This window comes from Cololabis saira, unplaced genomic scaffold (genome assembly GCF_033807715.1).
Source record: "Cololabis saira isolate AMF1-May2022 unplaced genomic scaffold, fColSai1.1 scf043, whole genome shotgun sequence".
Classification (NCBI taxonomy): domain Eukaryota; kingdom Metazoa; phylum Chordata; class Actinopteri; order Beloniformes; family Belonidae; genus Cololabis; species Cololabis saira.
Genome location: NW_026906207.1, coordinates 257,501 through 275,000, shown reverse-complemented (window position 1 = coordinate 275,000; position 17,500 = coordinate 257,501). Strand labels below are relative to the sequence as shown.

The 17,500-nt window shown below is 43.7% G+C and overlaps 27 non-coding genes across 27 annotated transcripts in view; all 27 read left to right on the top strand.

Annotated features, from left to right (window-relative positions):
* Positions 1–175: 175 nt before the first annotated feature.
* On the top strand, positions 176–294 carry LOC133432553 (5S ribosomal RNA). The gene has a single exon (XR_009776837.1). It is a non-coding gene; the product is annotated as a 5S ribosomal RNA (ribosomal RNA).
* A 199-nt stretch (positions 295–493) lies between these two features.
* LOC133432500 (5S ribosomal RNA) lies at positions 494–612 on the top strand. The gene has a single exon (XR_009776785.1). It is a non-coding gene; the product is annotated as a 5S ribosomal RNA (ribosomal RNA).
* A 217-nt stretch (positions 613–829) lies between these two features.
* On the top strand, positions 830–948 carry LOC133432513 (5S ribosomal RNA). Its single transcript, XR_009776797.1, has one exon. It is a non-coding gene; the product is annotated as a 5S ribosomal RNA (ribosomal RNA).
* A 1,229-nt stretch (positions 949–2,177) lies between these two features.
* LOC133432643 (5S ribosomal RNA) lies at positions 2,178–2,296 on the top strand. The gene has a single exon (XR_009776925.1). It is a non-coding gene; the product is annotated as a 5S ribosomal RNA (ribosomal RNA).
* A 217-nt stretch (positions 2,297–2,513) lies between these two features.
* Positions 2,514–2,632, top strand: LOC133432526 (5S ribosomal RNA). Its single transcript, XR_009776809.1, has one exon. It is a non-coding gene; the product is annotated as a 5S ribosomal RNA (ribosomal RNA).
* Positions 2,633–2,831: 199 nt separating this feature from the next.
* On the top strand, positions 2,832–2,950 carry LOC133432823 (5S ribosomal RNA). The gene has a single exon (XR_009777099.1). It is a non-coding gene; the product is annotated as a 5S ribosomal RNA (ribosomal RNA).
* A 217-nt stretch (positions 2,951–3,167) lies between these two features.
* On the top strand, positions 3,168–3,286 carry LOC133432727 (5S ribosomal RNA). Its single transcript, XR_009777005.1, has one exon. It is a non-coding gene; the product is annotated as a 5S ribosomal RNA (ribosomal RNA).
* Positions 3,287–3,485: 199 nt separating this feature from the next.
* Positions 3,486–3,604, top strand: LOC133432704 (5S ribosomal RNA). Its single transcript, XR_009776983.1, has one exon. It is a non-coding gene; the product is annotated as a 5S ribosomal RNA (ribosomal RNA).
* Positions 3,605–3,821: 217 nt separating this feature from the next.
* On the top strand, positions 3,822–3,940 carry LOC133432814 (5S ribosomal RNA). The gene has a single exon (XR_009777089.1). It is a non-coding gene; the product is annotated as a 5S ribosomal RNA (ribosomal RNA).
* Positions 3,941–4,139: 199 nt separating this feature from the next.
* Positions 4,140–4,258, top strand: LOC133432844 (5S ribosomal RNA). The gene has a single exon (XR_009777119.1). It is a non-coding gene; the product is annotated as a 5S ribosomal RNA (ribosomal RNA).
* A 217-nt stretch (positions 4,259–4,475) lies between these two features.
* Positions 4,476–4,594, top strand: LOC133432598 (5S ribosomal RNA). The gene has a single exon (XR_009776884.1). It is a non-coding gene; the product is annotated as a 5S ribosomal RNA (ribosomal RNA).
* Positions 4,595–4,811: 217 nt separating this feature from the next.
* On the top strand, positions 4,812–4,930 carry LOC133432646 (5S ribosomal RNA). The gene has a single exon (XR_009776928.1). It is a non-coding gene; the product is annotated as a 5S ribosomal RNA (ribosomal RNA).
* Positions 4,931–5,147: 217 nt separating this feature from the next.
* On the top strand, positions 5,148–5,266 carry LOC133432552 (5S ribosomal RNA). The gene has a single exon (XR_009776836.1). It is a non-coding gene; the product is annotated as a 5S ribosomal RNA (ribosomal RNA).
* A 199-nt stretch (positions 5,267–5,465) lies between these two features.
* On the top strand, positions 5,466–5,584 carry LOC133432551 (5S ribosomal RNA). The gene has a single exon (XR_009776835.1). It is a non-coding gene; the product is annotated as a 5S ribosomal RNA (ribosomal RNA).
* Positions 5,585–5,783: 199 nt separating this feature from the next.
* Positions 5,784–5,902, top strand: LOC133432498 (5S ribosomal RNA). The gene has a single exon (XR_009776783.1). It is a non-coding gene; the product is annotated as a 5S ribosomal RNA (ribosomal RNA).
* Positions 5,903–6,119: 217 nt separating this feature from the next.
* LOC133432685 (5S ribosomal RNA) lies at positions 6,120–6,238 on the top strand. The gene has a single exon (XR_009776965.1). It is a non-coding gene; the product is annotated as a 5S ribosomal RNA (ribosomal RNA).
* Positions 6,239–8,062: 1,824 nt separating this feature from the next.
* LOC133432642 (5S ribosomal RNA) lies at positions 8,063–8,181 on the top strand. The gene has a single exon (XR_009776924.1). It is a non-coding gene; the product is annotated as a 5S ribosomal RNA (ribosomal RNA).
* Positions 8,182–8,398: 217 nt separating this feature from the next.
* Positions 8,399–8,517, top strand: LOC133432524 (5S ribosomal RNA). Its single transcript, XR_009776808.1, has one exon. It is a non-coding gene; the product is annotated as a 5S ribosomal RNA (ribosomal RNA).
* Positions 8,518–8,716: 199 nt separating this feature from the next.
* Positions 8,717–8,835, top strand: LOC133432822 (5S ribosomal RNA). The gene has a single exon (XR_009777098.1). It is a non-coding gene; the product is annotated as a 5S ribosomal RNA (ribosomal RNA).
* Positions 8,836–15,097: 6,262 nt separating this feature from the next.
* Positions 15,098–15,216, top strand: LOC133432703 (5S ribosomal RNA). The gene has a single exon (XR_009776982.1). It is a non-coding gene; the product is annotated as a 5S ribosomal RNA (ribosomal RNA).
* A 217-nt stretch (positions 15,217–15,433) lies between these two features.
* Positions 15,434–15,552, top strand: LOC133432644 (5S ribosomal RNA). The gene has a single exon (XR_009776926.1). It is a non-coding gene; the product is annotated as a 5S ribosomal RNA (ribosomal RNA).
* Positions 15,553–15,751: 199 nt separating this feature from the next.
* On the top strand, positions 15,752–15,870 carry LOC133432807 (5S ribosomal RNA). The gene has a single exon (XR_009777083.1). It is a non-coding gene; the product is annotated as a 5S ribosomal RNA (ribosomal RNA).
* Positions 15,871–16,087: 217 nt separating this feature from the next.
* On the top strand, positions 16,088–16,206 carry LOC133432660 (5S ribosomal RNA). The gene has a single exon (XR_009776942.1). It is a non-coding gene; the product is annotated as a 5S ribosomal RNA (ribosomal RNA).
* A 217-nt stretch (positions 16,207–16,423) lies between these two features.
* On the top strand, positions 16,424–16,542 carry LOC133432564 (5S ribosomal RNA). The gene has a single exon (XR_009776851.1). It is a non-coding gene; the product is annotated as a 5S ribosomal RNA (ribosomal RNA).
* A 199-nt stretch (positions 16,543–16,741) lies between these two features.
* On the top strand, positions 16,742–16,860 carry LOC133432464 (5S ribosomal RNA). Its single transcript, XR_009776750.1, has one exon. It is a non-coding gene; the product is annotated as a 5S ribosomal RNA (ribosomal RNA).
* A 217-nt stretch (positions 16,861–17,077) lies between these two features.
* On the top strand, positions 17,078–17,196 carry LOC133432791 (5S ribosomal RNA). Its single transcript, XR_009777067.1, has one exon. It is a non-coding gene; the product is annotated as a 5S ribosomal RNA (ribosomal RNA).
* A 199-nt stretch (positions 17,197–17,395) lies between these two features.
* The window catches only part of LOC133432463 (5S ribosomal RNA), a 119-nt gene continuing 14 nt past the window's right edge, over positions 17,396–17,500 (top strand). Inside the window, exon 1 of the ribosomal RNA XR_009776749.1 lies at positions 17,396–17,500. This exon is cut by the window's right edge and continues 14 nt beyond it. This is a non-coding gene — a ribosomal RNA (5S ribosomal RNA).

The window sequence follows — 17,500 nt, the reverse complement described above, 5'->3', positions numbered from 1 at the left end:
CGCTTAATCTACCCACACATATTTCAACGTGGTAACAGCGACAGCTCACGTCCTAAAGTGTTTTGCACATGGTTAAGGCACTTTAACTCCAACAAATAAAACCAACAAATCAATGACTTATATTCTATGACTTATCTTCAACTCCATATAAGAGGTATTTCAAGCTGCAGCTTCAGCTTACGGCCATACCAGCCTGGATGCGCCCGATCTCGTCTGATCTCGGAAGCTAAGCAGGGTCGGGCCTGGTTAGTACTTGGATGGGAGACCGCCTGGGAATATCAGGTGCTGTAAGCTTTTTCAACCAGCAGAGAGCGCTCTCGCTTAATCTACCCACACATATTTCAACGTGGTAACAGCGACAGCTCACGTCCTAAAGGGTTTTGCACATGGTTAAGGCACTTTAACTCCAACAAATAAAACCAACAAATCAATGACTTATATCATATGACTTATCTTCAACTCCATATAAGAGGTATTTCAAGCTGCAGCTTCTGCTTACAGCCATACCAGCCTGGATGCGCCCGATCTCGTCTGATCTCGGAAGCTAAGCAGGGTCGGGCCTGGTTAGTACTTGGATGGGAGACCGCCTGGGAATACCAGGTGCTGTAAGCTTTTTCAACCAGCAGAGAGCGCTCTCGCTTAATCTACCCACACATATTTCAACGTGGTAAGAGCGACAGCTCACGTCCTAAAGTGTTTTGCACATGGTTAAGGCACTTTAACTCCAACAAATAAACGCTTCTAAATTATTATCACCAACAAATCAATGACTTATATTATATGACTTATCTTCAACTCCATATAAGAGGTATTTCAAGCAGCAGCCTCTGCTTACGGCCATACCAGCCTGGATGCGCCCGATCTCGTCTGATCTCGGAAGCTAAGCAGGGTCGGGCCTGGTTAGTACTTGGATGGGAGACCGCCTGGGAATACCAGGTGCTGTAAGCATTTTCAACCAGCAGAGAGCGCTCTCGCTTAATCTACCCACACATATTTCAACGTGGTAACAGCAACAGCTCACGTCCTAAAGTGTTTTGCACATGGTTAAGGCACTTTAACTCCAACAAATAAAACCAACAAATCAATGACTTATATTCTATGACATTTTTTTGTTTTTGTGTTTGCATTACAGAAAATCACAATATTCTAATTTTCTGAGACAGTCCTGTATATATTGGTTCTATAACTATTGTTGTTGACCGATAACTTGTGCTGATGCTGTACCAAAGAATTGGGTTTTTTTATTTATTTTATTTTATTTTTTATTTTTTCAGGAGGGGGGTGTTTAGTATTTTAAAGTGACTTCTCAGAATGTTCGAGGGACGAAATTGAAAATCCCTTTTTTGCTATCCCCTTACAAATGCATCTTCTTTTTGATTTCTTCTTGATTTATTTATTTAATTGGTATTAGTTTTGGATTGACTGTACATCGGATTTTGGGTGATGATTTGTTTTATTTATTCATTGATTGATTTATTTTTTATTTTCTCCTCCACCTCTTTTTTCTTTTTTTCCTTTTTTCCTTTTTTTTTGATTTTTTTGGATCGTTCATACAGGGAAAGCAAAGGGGTTTTGGTGGCCCTGAATACGCGTTCTGTTCGGAGGGATCCTCTCACGATCCACGCACCAAGCTCCACTGGATTCTCTTCGAAAGGGCATGCCATTTTCCAAGAGAGCTGATTGGTCAGTGGGCGGTGCTTTTACACCCGGCGATCTGTATCTCGAACATAACCTGCTCCGGAGCAGGTTAGCGGTTCAGCATAAGTTACCATGGCGATGTGCCCCGATAAGAAGTGAACCACCGTCGTAGTCCTGAAAACCCAGGGTTAAACCTGAAGTTACCTCGCTAACCCCAAATCCCGCTTCGTAGTACAGGCCCCTGATCTCGGAAGCTAAGCAGGGTCGGGCCTGGTTAGTACTTGGATGGGAGACCGCCTGGGAATACCAGGTGCTGTAAGCTTTTTCAACCAGCAGAGAGCGCTCTCGCTTAATCTACCCACACATATTTCAACGTGGTAACAGCGACAGCTCATGTCCTAAAGTGTTTTGCACATGGTTAAGGCACTTTAACTCCAACAAATAAGTGCTTCTAAATTATTATCACCAACAAATCAATGACTTATATTATATGACTTATCTTCAACTCCATATAAGAGGTATTTCAAGCTGCAACTTCAGCTTACGGCCATACCAGCCTGGATGCGCCCGATCTCGTCTGATCTCGGAAGCTAAGCAGGGTCGGGCCCGGTTAGTACTTGGATGGGAGACCGCCTCGGAATACCAGGTGCTGTAAGCATTTTCAACCAGCAGAGAGCGCTCTCGCTTAATCTACCTACACATATTTCAACGTGGTAACAGCGACAGCTCACGTCCTAAAGTGTTTTGCACATGGTTAAGGCACTTTAACTCCAACAAATAAGCGCTTCTAAATTATTATCACCAACAAATCAATGACTTGTATTATATGACTTATCTTCAACTCCATATAAGAAGTATTTCAAGCTGCAGCTTCAGCTTATGGCCATACCAGCCTGGATGCGCCCGATCTCGTCTGATCTCGGAAGCTAAGCAGGGTAGGGCCTGGTTAGTACTTGGATGGGAGACCGCCTGGGAATACCAGGTGCTGTAAGCTTTTTCAACCAGCAGAGAGCGCTCTCGCTTAATCTACCCACACATATTTCAACGTGGTAAGAGCGACAGCTCACGTCCAAAAGTGTTTTGCACATGGTTAAGGCACTTTAACTCCAACAAATAAAACCAACAAATCAATGACTTATATTCTATGACCCATCTTCAACTCCATATAAGAGGTATTTCAAGCTGCAGCTTCTGCTTACGGCCATACCAGCCTGGATGCGCCAGATCTCGTCTGATCTCGGAAGCTAAGCAGGGTCGGGCCTGGTTAGTACTTGGATGGGAGACCGCCTGGGAATACAAGGTGCTGTAAGCTTTTTCAACCAGCAGAGAGCGCTCTCGCTTAATCTACCCACACATATTTCAACGTGGTAACAGCGACAGCTCACGTCCAAAAGTGTTTTTCACATGGTTAAGGCACTTTAACTCCAACAAATAAGCGCTTCTAAATTATTATCACCAACAAATCAATGACTTATATTATATGACTTATCTTCAACTCCATATAAGAGGTATTTCAAGCAGCAGCTTCTGCTTACGGCCATACCAGCCTGGATGCCCCCGATCTTGTCTGATCTCGGAAGCTAAGCAGGGTCGGGCCCGGTTAGTACTTGGATGGGAGACCGCCTGGGAATACCAGGTGCTGTAAGCATTTTCAACCAGCAGAGAGCGCTCTCGCTTAATCTACCCACACATATTTCAACGTGGTAACAGCGACAGCTCACGTCCTAAAGTGTTTTGCACATGGTTAAGGCACTTTAACTCCAACAAATAAAACCAACAAATCAATGACTTATATTCTATGACTTATCTTCAACTCCATATAAGAGGTATTTCAAGCAGCAGATTCTGCTTACGGCCATACCAGCCTGGATGCGCCTGATCTCGTCTGATCTCGGAAGCTAAGCAGGGTCGGGCCTGGTTAGTACTTGGATGGGAGACCGCCTCGGAATACCAGGTGCTGTAAGCATTTTCAACCAGCAGAGAGCGCTCTCGCTTAATCTACCTACACATATTTCAACGTGGTAACAGCGACAGCTCACGTCCTAAAGTGTTTTGCACATGGTTAAGGCACTTTAACTCCAACAAATAAGCGCTTCTAAATTATTATCACCAACATATCAATGACTTGTATTATATGACTTATCTTCAACTCCATATAAGAAGTATTTCAAGCTGCAGCTTCAGCTTATGGCCATACCAGCCTGGATGCGCCCGATCTCGTCTGATCTCGGAAGCTAAGCAGGGTAGGGCCTGGTTAGTACTTGGATGAGAGACCGCCTGGAAATACCAGGTGCTGTAAGCTTTTTCAACCAGCAGAGAGCGCTCTTGCTTAATCTACCCACACATATTTCAACGTGGTAACAGCGACAGCTCACGTCCTAAAGTGTTTTGCACATGGTTAAGGCACTTTAACTCCAACAAATAAAACCAACAAATCAATGACTTATATTCTATGACTTATCTTCAACTCCATATAAGAGGTATTTCAAGCAGCAGATTCTGCTTACGGCCATACCAGCCTGGATGCGCCCAATCTCGTCTGATCTCGGAAGCTAAGCAGGGTCGGGCCTGGTTAGTACTTGGATGGGAGATCGCCTCGGAATACCAGGTGCTGTAAGCATTTTCAACCAGCAGAGAGCGCTCTCGCTTAATCTACCTACACATATTTCAACGTGGTAACAGCGACAGCTCACGTCCTAAAGTGTTTTGCACATGGTTAAGGCACTTTAACTCCAACAAATAAGCGCTTCTAAATTATTATCACCAACAAATCAATGACTTGTATTCTATGACTTATCTTCAACTCCATATAAGAAGTATTTCAAGCTGCAGCTTCAGCTTATGGCCATACCAGCCTTGATGCGCCCGATCTCGTCTGATCTCGGAAGCTAAGCAGGGTCGGGCCTGGTTAGTACTTGGATGGGAGACCGCCTGGGAATACCAGGTGCTGTAAGCTTTTTCAACCAGCAGAGAGCGCTCTCGCTTAATCTACCCACACATATTTCAACGTGGTAAGAGCGACAGCTCACGTCCAAAAGTGTTTTGCACATGGTTAAGGCACTTTAACTCCAACAAATAAGCGCTTCTAAATTATTATCACCAACAAATCAATGACTTATATTATATGACTTATCTTCAACTCCATATAAGAGGTATTTCAAGCAGCAGCTTCTGCTTACGGCCATACCAGCCTGGATGCGCCCGATCTTGTCTGATCTCGGAAGCTAAGCAGGGTCGGGCCTGGTTAGTACTTGGATGGGAGACCGCCTGGGAATACCAGGTGCTGTAAGCATTTTCAACCAGCAGAGAGCGCTCTCGCTTAATCTACCCACACATATTTCAACTTGGTAACAGCGACAGCTCACGTCCTAAAGTGTTTTGCACATGGTTAAGGCACTTTAACTCCAACAAATAAGCGCTTCTAAATTATTATCACCAACAAATCAATGACTTATATTATATGACTTATCTTCAACTCCATATAAGAGGTATTTCAAGCTGCAGCTTCAGCTTACGGCCATACCAGCCTGGATGCGCCCGATCTCGTCTGATCTCGGAAGCTAAGCAGGGTCGGGCCTGGTTAGTACTTGGATGGGAGACCGCCTGGGAATATCAGGTGCTGTAAGCTTTTTCAACCAGCAGAGAGCGCTCTCGCTTAATCTACCCACACATATTTCAACGTGGTAACAGCGACAGCTCACGTCCTAAAGTGTTTTGCACATGGTTAAGGCACTTTAACTCCAACAAATAAAACCAACAAATCAATGACTTATATTCTATGACTTATCTTCAACTCCATATAAGAGGTATTTCAAGCTGCAGCTTCAGCTTACGGCCATACCAGCCTGGATGCGCCCGATCTCGTCTGATCTCGGAAGCTAAGCAGGGTCGGGCCTGGTTAGTACTTGGATGGGAGACCGCCTGGGAATATCAGGTGCTGTAAGCTTTTTCAACCAGCAGAGAGCGCTCTCGCTTAATCTACCCACACATATTTCAACGTGGTAACAGCGACAGCTCACGTCCTAAAGGGTTTTGCACATGGTTAAGGCACTTTAACTCCAACAAATAAAACCAACAAATCAATGACTTATATCATATGACTTATCTTCAACTCCATATAAGAGGTATTTCAAGCTGCAGCTTCTGCTTACAGCCATACCAGCCTGGATGCGCCCGATCTCGTCTGATCTCGGAAGCTAAGCAGGGTCGGGCCTGGTTAGTACTTGGATGGGAGACCGCCTGGGAATACCAGGTGCTGTAAGCTTTTTCAACCAGCAGAGAGCGCTCTCGCTTAATCTACCCACACATATTTCAACGTGGTAAGAGCGACAGCTCACGTCCTAAAGTGTTTTGCACATGGTTAAGGCACTTTAACTCCAACAAATAAACGCTTCTAAATTATTATCACCAACAAATCAATGACTTATATTATATGACTTATCTTCAACTCCATATAAGAGGTATTTCAAGCAGCAGCCTCTGCTTACGGCCATACCAGCCTGGATGCGCCCAATCTCGTCTGATCTCGGAAGCTAAGCAGGGTCGGGCCTGGTTAGTACTTGGATGGGAGACCGCCTGGGAATACCAGGTGCTGTAAGCATTTTCAACCAGCAGAGAGCGCTCTCGCTTAATCTACCCACACATATTTCAACGTGGTAACAGCAACAGCTCACGTCCTAAAGTGTTTTGCACATGGTTAAGGCACTTTAACTCCAACAAATAAAACCAACAAATCAATGACTTATATTCTATGACTTATCTTCAACTCCATATAAGAGGTATTTCAAGCTGCAGCTTCTGCTTACGGCCATACCAGCCTGGATGCACCCGATCTCGTCTGGGGCCTGTACTACGAAGCAAGTTCAACATATCCAGGATATCTTTTCCTTATCCAGATTCACTAAGTGGGACAATTGCAATCACGCTAAGCGGTCACACGACAGTGGTTATCAACTCGGTATATCAACCCAGGTTTCTCCAATCTGGATATGAGCGCGTGCACATAAAAGGGGCGGTGTTTTCAGCGCATGACCAATCGCAAGCATGGAGAAGTCCGCTGTCAGAGCCGCTTATTTCAGTAGCGAAGAGCAAACTATAATTTTACGGAAATATGATGAGTATAGGCATATAATACAGGCAAAAAGCAACACAGTTGCAGCTGCAAAATGCAGGAAAGACAGCTGGCAAAAGATCGCTGACTGTATAAATGTGTAAATTCATAGGGATATAAACATATATTTGAATATTCTGGGAATCTTAATCTTAAACTGTAAACCATGATCAGCAATATTAAAATAATAAAAGGCTTGCAATATTTCAGTTGATTTGTAATGAATCCAGAATGTATGACATTTTTTTGTTTTTGTGTTTGCATTACAGAAAATCACAATATTCTAATTTTCTGAGACAGTCCTGTATATATTGGTTCTATAACTATTGTTGTTGACCGATAACTTGTGCTGATGCTGTACCAAAGAATTGGGTTTTTTTATTTATTTTATTTTATTTTTTATTTTTTCAGGAGGGGGGTGTTTAGTATTTTAAAGTGACTTCTCAGAATGTTCGAGGGACGAAATTGAAAATCCCTTTTTTGCTATCCCCTTACAAATGCATCTTCTTTTTGATTTCTTCTTGATTTATTTATTTAATTGGTATTAGTTTTGGATTGACTGTACATCGGATTTTGGGTGATGATTTGTTTTATTTATTCATTGATTGATTTATTTTTTATTTTCTCCTCCACCTCTTTTTTCTTTTTTTCCTTTTTTCCTTTTTTTTTGATTTTTTTGGATCGTTCATACAGGGAAAGCAAAGGGGTTTTGGTGGCCCTGAATACGCGTTCTGTTCGGAGGGATCCTCTCACGATCCGCGCACCAAGCTCCACTGGATTCTCTTCGAAAGGGCATGCCATTTTCCAAGAGAGCTGATTGGTCAGTGGGCGGTGCTTTTACACCCGGCGATCTGTATCTCGAACATAACCTGCTCCGGAGCAGGTTAGCGGTTCAGCATAAGTTACCATGGCGATGTGCCCCGATAAGAAGTGAACCACCGTCGTAGTCCTGAAAACCCAGGGTTAAACCTGAAGTTACCTCGCTAACCCCAAATCCCGCTTCGTAGTACAGGCCCCTGATCTCGGAAGCTAAGCAGGGTCGGGCCTGGTTAGTACTTGGATGGGAGACCGCCTGGGAATACCAGGTGCTGTAAGCTTTTTCAACCAGCAGAGAGCGCTCTCGCTTAATCTACCCACACATATTTCAACGTGGTAACAGCGACAGCTCATGTCCTAAAGTGTTTTGCACATGGTTAAGGCACTTTAACTCCAACAAATAAGTGCTTCTAAATTATTATCACCAACAAATCAATGACTTATATTATATGACTTATCTTCAACTCCATATAAGAGGTATTTCAAGCTGCAACTTCAGCTTACGGCCATACCAGCCTGGATGCGCCCGATCTCGTCTGATCTCGGAAGCTAAGCAGGGTCGGGCCCGGTTAGTACTTGGATGGGAGACCGCCTCGGAATACCAGGTGCTGTAAGCATTTTCAACCAGCAGAGAGCGCTCTCGCTTAATCTACCTACACATATTTCAACGTGGTAACAGCGACAGCTCACGTCCTAAAGTGTTTTGCACATGGTTAAGGCACTTTAACTCCAACAAATAAGCGCTTCTAAATTATTATCACCAACAAATCAATGACTTGTATTATATGACTTATCTTCAACTCCATATAAGAAGTATTTCAAGCTGCAGCTTCAGCTTATGGCCATACCAGCCTGGATGCGCCCGATCTCGTCTGATCTCGGAAGCTAAGCAGGGTAGGGCCTGGTTAGTACTTGGATGGGAGACCGCCTGGGAATACCAGGTGCTGTAAGCTTTTTCAACCAGCAGAGAGCGCTCTCGCTTAATCTACCCACACATATTTCAACGTGGTAAGAGCGACAGCTCACGTCCAAAAGTGTTTTGCACATGGTTAAGGCACTTTAACTCCAACAAATAAAACCAACAAATCAATGACTTATATTCTATGACCCATCTTCAACTCCATATAAGAGGTATTTCAAGCTGCAGCTTCTGCTTACGGCCATACCAGCCTGGATGCGCCAGATCTCGTCTGATCTCGGAAGCTAAGCAGGGTCGGGCCTGGTTAGTACTTGGATGGGAGACCGCCTGGGAATACAAGGTGCTGTAAGCTTTTTCAACCAGCAGAGAGCGCTCTCGCTTAATCTACCCACACATATTTCAACGTGGTAACAGCGACAGCTCACGTCCAAAAGTGTTTTTCACATGGTTAAGGCACTTTAACTCCAACAAATAAGCGCTTCTAAATTATTATCACCAACAAATCAATGACTTATATTATATGACTTATCTTCAACTCCATATAAGAGGTATTTCAAGCAGCAGCTTCTGCTTACGGCCATACCAGCCTGGCCACGCCCTCTGACTTCCTGTTTGTGCAGGAAGAGTGACGTGGCAGTTTGGTTCATGGTGGATGAAGGAGAGACAAAGTTCAGATTGGAAAACAAACGAAAAAGGCTCAGAGAAGTGGAGAACAACAACACCTCCCCCGGCAGCAGTTGCTGCAGGGGGGCTACTCCAAGGGAGTATAAAAAAACTAAAACGGATTACTCGGTGATGAAGGTGGATAACGGACTGGACATGAGCTCAGCTATGACGGACAAAATGGAGTCGGAGGGGATCCCAAGGCAAAAGATGGCCCGCGCAATGGTCGGAGCCGGAGAGAAAGAGAAGAGAGCGGGAGAGGGGCCCGAGGCAGAGAAAGTGGAGAAGAGGAGGACGGGAGGACAACACAGCGGAGCGGTGTGGAAGGGGGCAGAGGAGGAGACGGCAGCAAGGGTGGCGGAGCCGAGAGCTGCAAAAGAATGTTGGGATCAAGCGGAAGACCAGAAAAAACTTGTAGTAAATGTGGAGATAGAGGGAGATGATGCCATCTCCCTCATGGAACTCTTGAAAGCTGTGAGTGTTACATGCGGTCGTGTCGTTGGCTGCCGAGTAAAGGCGGACAGAAAGTGGGAACTAACAATGGGCAACCCGCACGGGAAAAACAGACTGTTAGATGGTTTCAAGATAAGAGATTCGCGAGTGATCGCCTCTGAAATAATGAAGGACACGAGAGTGGTCTCATTTTTAAGTCTTCCTATTTATATCACTGATGAGCAGATTTTCACAAAGCTGGCACATTGGGGAGTAGAGCCGGTCTCACCAATCAAGAAGAGAAAATGGCCTGGCACGGACATATTCGACGGCACCAGGTTCCTGAAAGTCAGGTTCCCAGAGTCGGTGGCGGCTCTGCCGTATAGCACGAAATTTGACACGCTCGAGGGTCCGGAGTATTTCAGGATCATCCATAACAACCAAATGAGGGTGTGCAGACTGTGCCTACAGCAGGGGCACATTCTGCGGGAATGTCCTGAGTTCCTGTGTTACAAATGTAACAAACAAGGACACTATGCAAGAGAATGTGCACGCATGACGGAACGAACCGGCGGAGAGCAGGAGGAGAAGGAGGAGAAGGAGGAGACGGAGGAGTTGGTGGAGGAGAGCGAGGCAGAAAAGAAGGAGGCGGCGGAGGAAGAGGAGGAGGAGGAAGACGGAGAAGGAGAGGTTGAGAGCCTGGTGGGGGACATGGAGGAGGAAGCGGTGGAGGAATCGATGGAGGAAGCAGGGAGTGACGAGGGAGGAGATGTCGCAGAGGATGCAAAGGAGGGGAGCAGTGGAGATGAGGAGGAACGAGGCGGACAAGATTGGGGTGAAGGACAAAGCAGCGGGGGGTCGCTTCCTTGTGCGCAGCAGAGAGTCACCAGGCGGGGTGGTGAGAATCCTGCTGAGACGGAGGACGTGGAGACCGGAAACGGAGCGAGGGGGATATCGAGGAAAAGATCAGGTACGAGAAAAGGGCGAGCACAGAAGAAACGTATGCACAATGAGGAAACTTCTAATATCCAGCGGTGATGGTCCGTTTCTCCTCCTTATCATGGTCTTAATGCCAATAACAGTGGCATCCATTAATGCAAACGGGCTGAGAGACAAGACGAAGTTCGAAAGCATGATAAGATTAAGTAAGGCGGATGTAATATGCTTACAAGAAACTCATTGGGATGCAGTAACGGAGCGAGACATGATAAAGCTTTGGGATGGGGAATGCTTCTCTAGCCATGGAACTAACATTGCAAGGGGAGTGGCGATTTTGTGTAAAAGGGACAGTGGAATTAAGGCCACGATGGGGGCTAAAGATGGAGAAGGAAGATGGATTAATATAGATTGTGTAGCTCAGGATGTGAATTATAATATTTTAAATGTCTATGCACCGAATGCAGAAGGCGATCGCACAGCCTTCTTTAGGAAATTTTATAAAATAGCCGAAAAGTGTGATGTTATAATAGGAGATTTTAATGTGAAATTGTGTCATCTGGATATAAACGAAAGTTGTGTATGGAGACAAGATGCCTCAAGAAAGGTTCTAAATGACTTTATGATGGTTAACAACTGGTGCGACGTATGGAGAGTGAAAAATCCTGATAAGCGGCAATATTCAAGGGCGCAAGTGGTTCAAGGGGTTCTAAAACGAACCAGAATTGATTTGTGCTTAACGAAGACATCGCATATACGATTATTTAATAATGTGGATTATAAATGGATACACTTAAGCGATCACGCCATACTATCATTAGAAATGGGGGAACAGGAAGAGAAAAGGGGAGGGGGGACATGGCACTTAAATGCACATCTCTTGTACGATGTGAATTATAATAGAGCCATAAGGCAACTAATTTTGAGCGTAAGCTCACAACCGGGTTTTGAAAAGAATATAATACAAGGCTGGGAGGACTTGAAGACAAAAATAAAAGGGAAATCCATACAATATGCGAAAAGGTTTCGGGCGAGACAACAGAAGAAAGAAAGAATGCTAAGAGCAGAAATCGAAAAGGTTGAGAGACAGAAAGGCTCGGAGGGGAATAAGTTAATAAGATTGCATACCGAGTTAAAAGAGTTGGAGAGGTTGAAATGCGAAGGGGCTATATTAAGGAGCAAAGCGCAGTATGCGGTGGAAGGAGAAAAAAATACCGGCTTCTTCCTGAACTTGGAAAAAAGAAGGCAAAACAAATGCTACATAGCGGAAGTGATGAATGAAAAGGGAGAGACAACAGCTGACTTTGTAGAGATCTTAGAGACAGTCCAGAATTATTATACCCATCTTTTTGAAACAGAGGGGACAGATGATGGGATAACAGAGGAGATCCTGGCAAAATGTGAGATGAAGTTAGCTGAAGAAGACACACTCATGTGCGACCAGGAGATGAAGGAAGAGGATATTGATTTGGCAATAAAACAATTAGTACTAAATAAAAGTCCAGGTAGTGATGGACTAACAGCGAATTTTTATAAACAATTTAGTGATATATTGAAACCAATATTGTTAAATTTATACAGAACAATAGAATTAACACAATCCGTGCCGGCATCTATGGCAAGAGGGATCATAACGATCATATATAAGAAAGGGGATAAACGAAATCTAGCCAATTATAGGCCTATAACACTACTAAACACGGATTACAAAATATTGATGAAAGTACTAGCAAACAGAATAAAACAGGTCGTGCACACTATCGTAGAGCCCTCTCAGGCTTATAGTGTGCCGGGAAGGGAAGTTTCAGATATTTTGAATACTGTCAGAGACACAGTAGAATTTTTGAAAACTACCAGCAAAGAGGGCATTCTGGTCTCACTGGACTTCAACAAAGCCTTTGATAGAGTCGAACACAAATTTATGTTCAAAGTTTTGGAGAGGGTGGGATTTGGAGCGCGTTTTCTCGGGTGGATTAGGTTAATGTACGCCAACGCCACTGGCAGTGTGAAGTGTAACGGGGTGGTTACCGATCCTTTTCCGCTTCGAAGGTCGGTGAGACAGGGATGTCCACTGTCCTCAATTTTGTATACAATAATCGTGGAAACACTGGGTGTCCTTATTAAAAAAGATTCAGAAATAAAAGGTATAGAATTACCTGGAGGGGAGATGTGCACCATACAACAGTTTGCTGATGATACCACGTTACTGATTAAAGACATAAATAGTGTACATAGAATAATAAACTTGGTAGAACGATATGGTAGAGCCTCAGGAGCTAAAATAAATCCAGATAAATCAGAAATCATGTTCATCAATATGAAGGGACCGCCGCAAAATGAATTACCGGTACAATTACAAGCAGAACATATCAAAATATTGGGTACATACATTGGGGTAAACAGTGAAACGGCCAGAGACATGACATGGACTAATATAATTAAAAGGATAGAAGCAATTTTGTGCTATTGGCGAATGAGGAACCTGAAACTCAATGGGAAGGTGGTGGTATTAAATAGCTTGGTAATGTCTAAAATATATTATGCACTCACGGTGATAGATCTACCCTTATGGGCACTAAACAAACTAAATGAGATTATGACAGTTTTCTTGTGGGGGACAACGGTGGGGAAAATCGCAAGAAAAACATTAATAGGGAAATATGAAGAGGGAGGGCTAAAATTACTAGACATAGAAAGTAAGAAAAATGCTTTCAGGATTAAATTGGTCAGAAAATATCTGTACGATGACACGGCTTACGGCTGGAAGGGTCTTATGCAGTTTTTCTTAAATCGAGTGCTCGGAATAGGAGATTTTGTCCTGCTTATGAAACCGAAGAGGCCGATGACAGCGGGAGTCCCATTATTTTATAGGGAGGTCCTCGAAGCACAAGCTGGCTTCCTGGAGCATATAGAATATGAGGCGAATTCTATAAGCCTAATAAGAGAACTGCCGATATTTTTAAATAAATATATAAAGAAAGAAAATAAAATGTTGTATAATAACAAAATGATAAGAGCTGGACTAGTACAGCTGAAAGATATAATGTATGAATTTGTGCCCGGTTTTTTGCCGACGCAGGCCGTGGTGGATAGTATAAGGGAAGTTGATTATAATTCAACATACACGGTCATAGAGAATTATTATAAGACTATTCAGAGAAGTATCCCACAACAATGGAGAAGGCTGATAGAAACAGGTACAGCTAGAGATAGGACAAGCAAACTCCCAGAGCTGGGAATTAAGCGAGAGGGGGAAAACAAGAGCTTCAGTCTGATCTCCTGCAAGGAAATCTACGAGCGTTTTTTAGTGAACGTCACGAAATCACCGGCCTCCTTGTCGTATTGGAGCAAGGTCTTTCCACAGAAAGAGGGGTGGAAAATATGGGAGAAATGGAAAGTACAGGGTAACAGCATCGAGGCTGAGGACAATGATTTCAAAATAAGACACAATAAAATTTTTACTAATGTGGTTTTACATCAACTGGATAAAGCTGTAGACAGAGATTGTGATGTTTGTGGCTTATTGCCGGAAACGCTGATGCATATGTTTGATATTTGTCCTGAGTTATCTGGCTTTTTTGGGTTATTGAAGAAATGTCTAATAGAAAAATTGGGAATGGTGTGGGACGGAAGGGATTCATGGGAGTTTTTTCTTTTATTTGGAAACTGGCAATACAGTAAAATTAGAAACGAAATGCTGTGCAGATTTATGTTGAGCCATGCACGATGGGCAATAAGGGCACGAAGAAACAAGGCACATTACGAACGAAGGGTTATTGCAATATGGCCGATTTTTCAAAACATAGTAAAGAAACAGATTCGATACAGGTTGATACATGGGGTAGACCATTTTGAACGACTGTATGTGAAGGATGCCAATCTCCTATCCCTTGATAAAGAAAAGAGGATTGTGTGGAATTGGTAGCTCTTTTTGGACTGTGTAGTTGGGAAATTGTGTGTTTAAAAAAAAAAAAAAAAAAAAAAAAAAAAAAAAAAAAAATTGGCTACTTCATCTTTTGAAAATTGTGCACAGTGATCATATAGTTGGAATGATTTCTCACCCTGTGGGATGGCTGAACGAATGATGCTGGGTTTTGAAATGCCACTATGTGCAAATCTGGTTTGTTTTTGTAATTCGAGTGCTGATGTTGTTTTTCTTTTCTTTTGAAAAAAGGACCTGAGTGTAAATGTCACAGAGAGAGGAAAATGTGTTGGAAATGGATACTGTAAACAAAAATATATTTTTTTTGTAAATATATTTTCATAATAAAAGACAAAAAAAAAAAGATGCGCCCGATCTTGTCTGATCTCGGAAGCTAAGCAGGGTCGGGCCCGGTTAGTACTTGGATGGGAGACCGCCTGGGAATACCAGGTGCTGTAAGCATTTTCAACCAGCAGAGAGCGCTCTCGCTTAATCTACCCACACATATTTCAACGTGGTAACAGCGACAGCTCACGTCCTAAAGTGTTTTGCACATGGTTAAGGCACTTTAACTCCAACAAATAAAACCAACAAATCAATGACTTATATTCTATGACTTATCTTCAACTCCATATAAGAGGTATTTCAAGCAGCAGATTCTGCTTACGGCCATACCAGCCTGGATGCGCCTGATCTCGTCTGATCTCGGAAGCTAAGCAGGGTCGGGCCTGGTTAGTACTTGGATGGGAGACCGCCTCGGAATACCAGGTGCTGTAAGCATTTTCAACCAGCAGAGAGCGCTCTCGCTTAATCTACCTACACATATTTCAACGTGGTAACAGCGACAGCTCACGTCCTAAAGTGTTTTGCACATGGTTAAGGCACTTTAACTCCAACAAATAAGCGCTTCTAAATTATTATCACCAACATATCAATGACTTGTATTATATGACTTATCTTCAACTCCATATAAGAAGTATTTCAAGCTGCAGCTTCAGCTTATGGCCATACCAGCCTGGATGCGCCCGATCTCGTCTGATCTCGGAAGCTAAGCAGGGTAGGGCCTGGTTAGTACTTGGATGGGAGACCGCCTGGAAATACCAGGTGCTGTAAGCTTTTTCAACCAGCAGAGAGCGCTCTCGCTTAATCTACCCACACATATTTCAACGTGGTAAGAGCGACAGCTCACGTCCAAAAGTGTTTTGCACATGGTTAAGGCACTTTAACTCCAACAAATAAAACCAACAAATCAATGACTTATATTCTATGACCCATCTTCAACTCCATATAAGAGGTATTTCAAGCTGCAGCTTCTGCTTACGGCCATACCAGCCTGGATGCGCCCGATCTCGTCTGATCTCGGAAGCTAAGCAAGGTCGGGCCTGGTTAGTACTTGGATGGGAGACCGCCTGGGAATACAAGGTGCTGTAAGCTTTTTCAACCAGCAGAGAGCGCTCTCGTTTAATCTACCCACACATATTTCAACGTGGTAACAGCGACAGCTCACGTCCAAAAGTGTTTTTCACATGGTTAAGGCACTTTAACTCCAACAAATAAGCGCTTCTAAATTATTATCACCAACAAATCAATGACTTATATTATATGACTTATCTTCAACTCCATATAAGAGGTATTTCAAGCAGCAGCTTCTGCTTACGGCCATACCAGCCTGGATGCGCCCGATCTTGTCTGATCTCGGAAGCTAAGCAGGGTCGGGCCCGGTTAGTACTTGGATGGGAGACCGCCTGGGAATACCAGGTGCTGTAAGCATTTTCAACCAGCAGAGAGCGCTCTCGCTTAATCTACCCACACATATTTCAACGTGGTAACAGCGACAGCTCACGTCCTAAAGTGTTTTGCACATGGTTAAGGCACTTTAACTCCAACAAATAAGCGCTTCTAAATTATTATCACCAACAAATCAATGACTTATATTATATGACTTATCTTCAACTCCATATAAGAGGTATTTCAAGCTGCAGCTTCAGCTTACGGCCATACCTGCCTGGATGCGCCCGATCTCGTCTGATCTCGGAAGCTAAGCAGGGTAGGGCCTGGTTAGTACTTGGATGGGAGACCGCCTGGGAATATCAGGTGCTGTAAGCTTTTTCAACCAGCAGAGAGCGCTCTCGCTTAATCTACCCACACATATTTCAACGTGGTAACAGCGACAGCTCACGTCCTAAAGTGTTTTGCACATGGTTAAGGCACTTTAACTCCAACAAATAAAACCAACAAATCAATGACTTATATGCTATGACTTATCTTCAACTCCATATAAGAGGTATTTCAAGCTGCAGCTTCTGCTTACGGCCATACCAGCCTGGATGCGCCCGATCTCGTCTGATCTCGGAAGCTAAGCAGGGTCGGGCCTGGTTAGTACTTGGATGGGAGACCGCCTGGGAATACCAGGTGCTGTAAGCTTTTTCAACCAGCAGAGAGCGCTCTCGCTTAATCTACCCACACATATTTCAACGTGGTAACAGCGACAGCTCACGTCCTAAAGTGTTTTTCACATAGTTAAGGCACTTTAACTCCAACAAATATGCGCTTCTAAATTATTATCACCAACAAATCAATGACTTATATTATATGACTAATCTTCAACTCCATATAAGAGGTATTTCAAGCTGCAGCTTCAGCTTATGGCCATACCAGCCTGGATGCGCCCGATCTCATCTGATCTCGGAAGCTAAGCAGGGTCCGGCCTGGTTAGTACTTGGATGGGAGACCGCCTGGGAATATCAGGTGCTGTAAGCTTTTTCAACCAGCAGAGAGCGCTCTCGCTTAATCTACCCACACATATTTCAACGTGGTAACAGCGACAGCTCACGTCCTAAAGTGTTTTGCACATGGTTAAGGCACTTTAACTCCAACAAATAAAACCAACAAATCAATGACTTATATGCTATGACTTATCTTCAACTCCATATAAGAGGTATTTCAAGCTGCAGCTTCTGCTTACGGCCATACCAGCCTGGATGCGCCCGATCTCGTCTGATCTCGGAAGCTAAGCAGGGTCGGGCCTGGTTAGTACTTGGATGGGAGACCGCCTGGGAATACC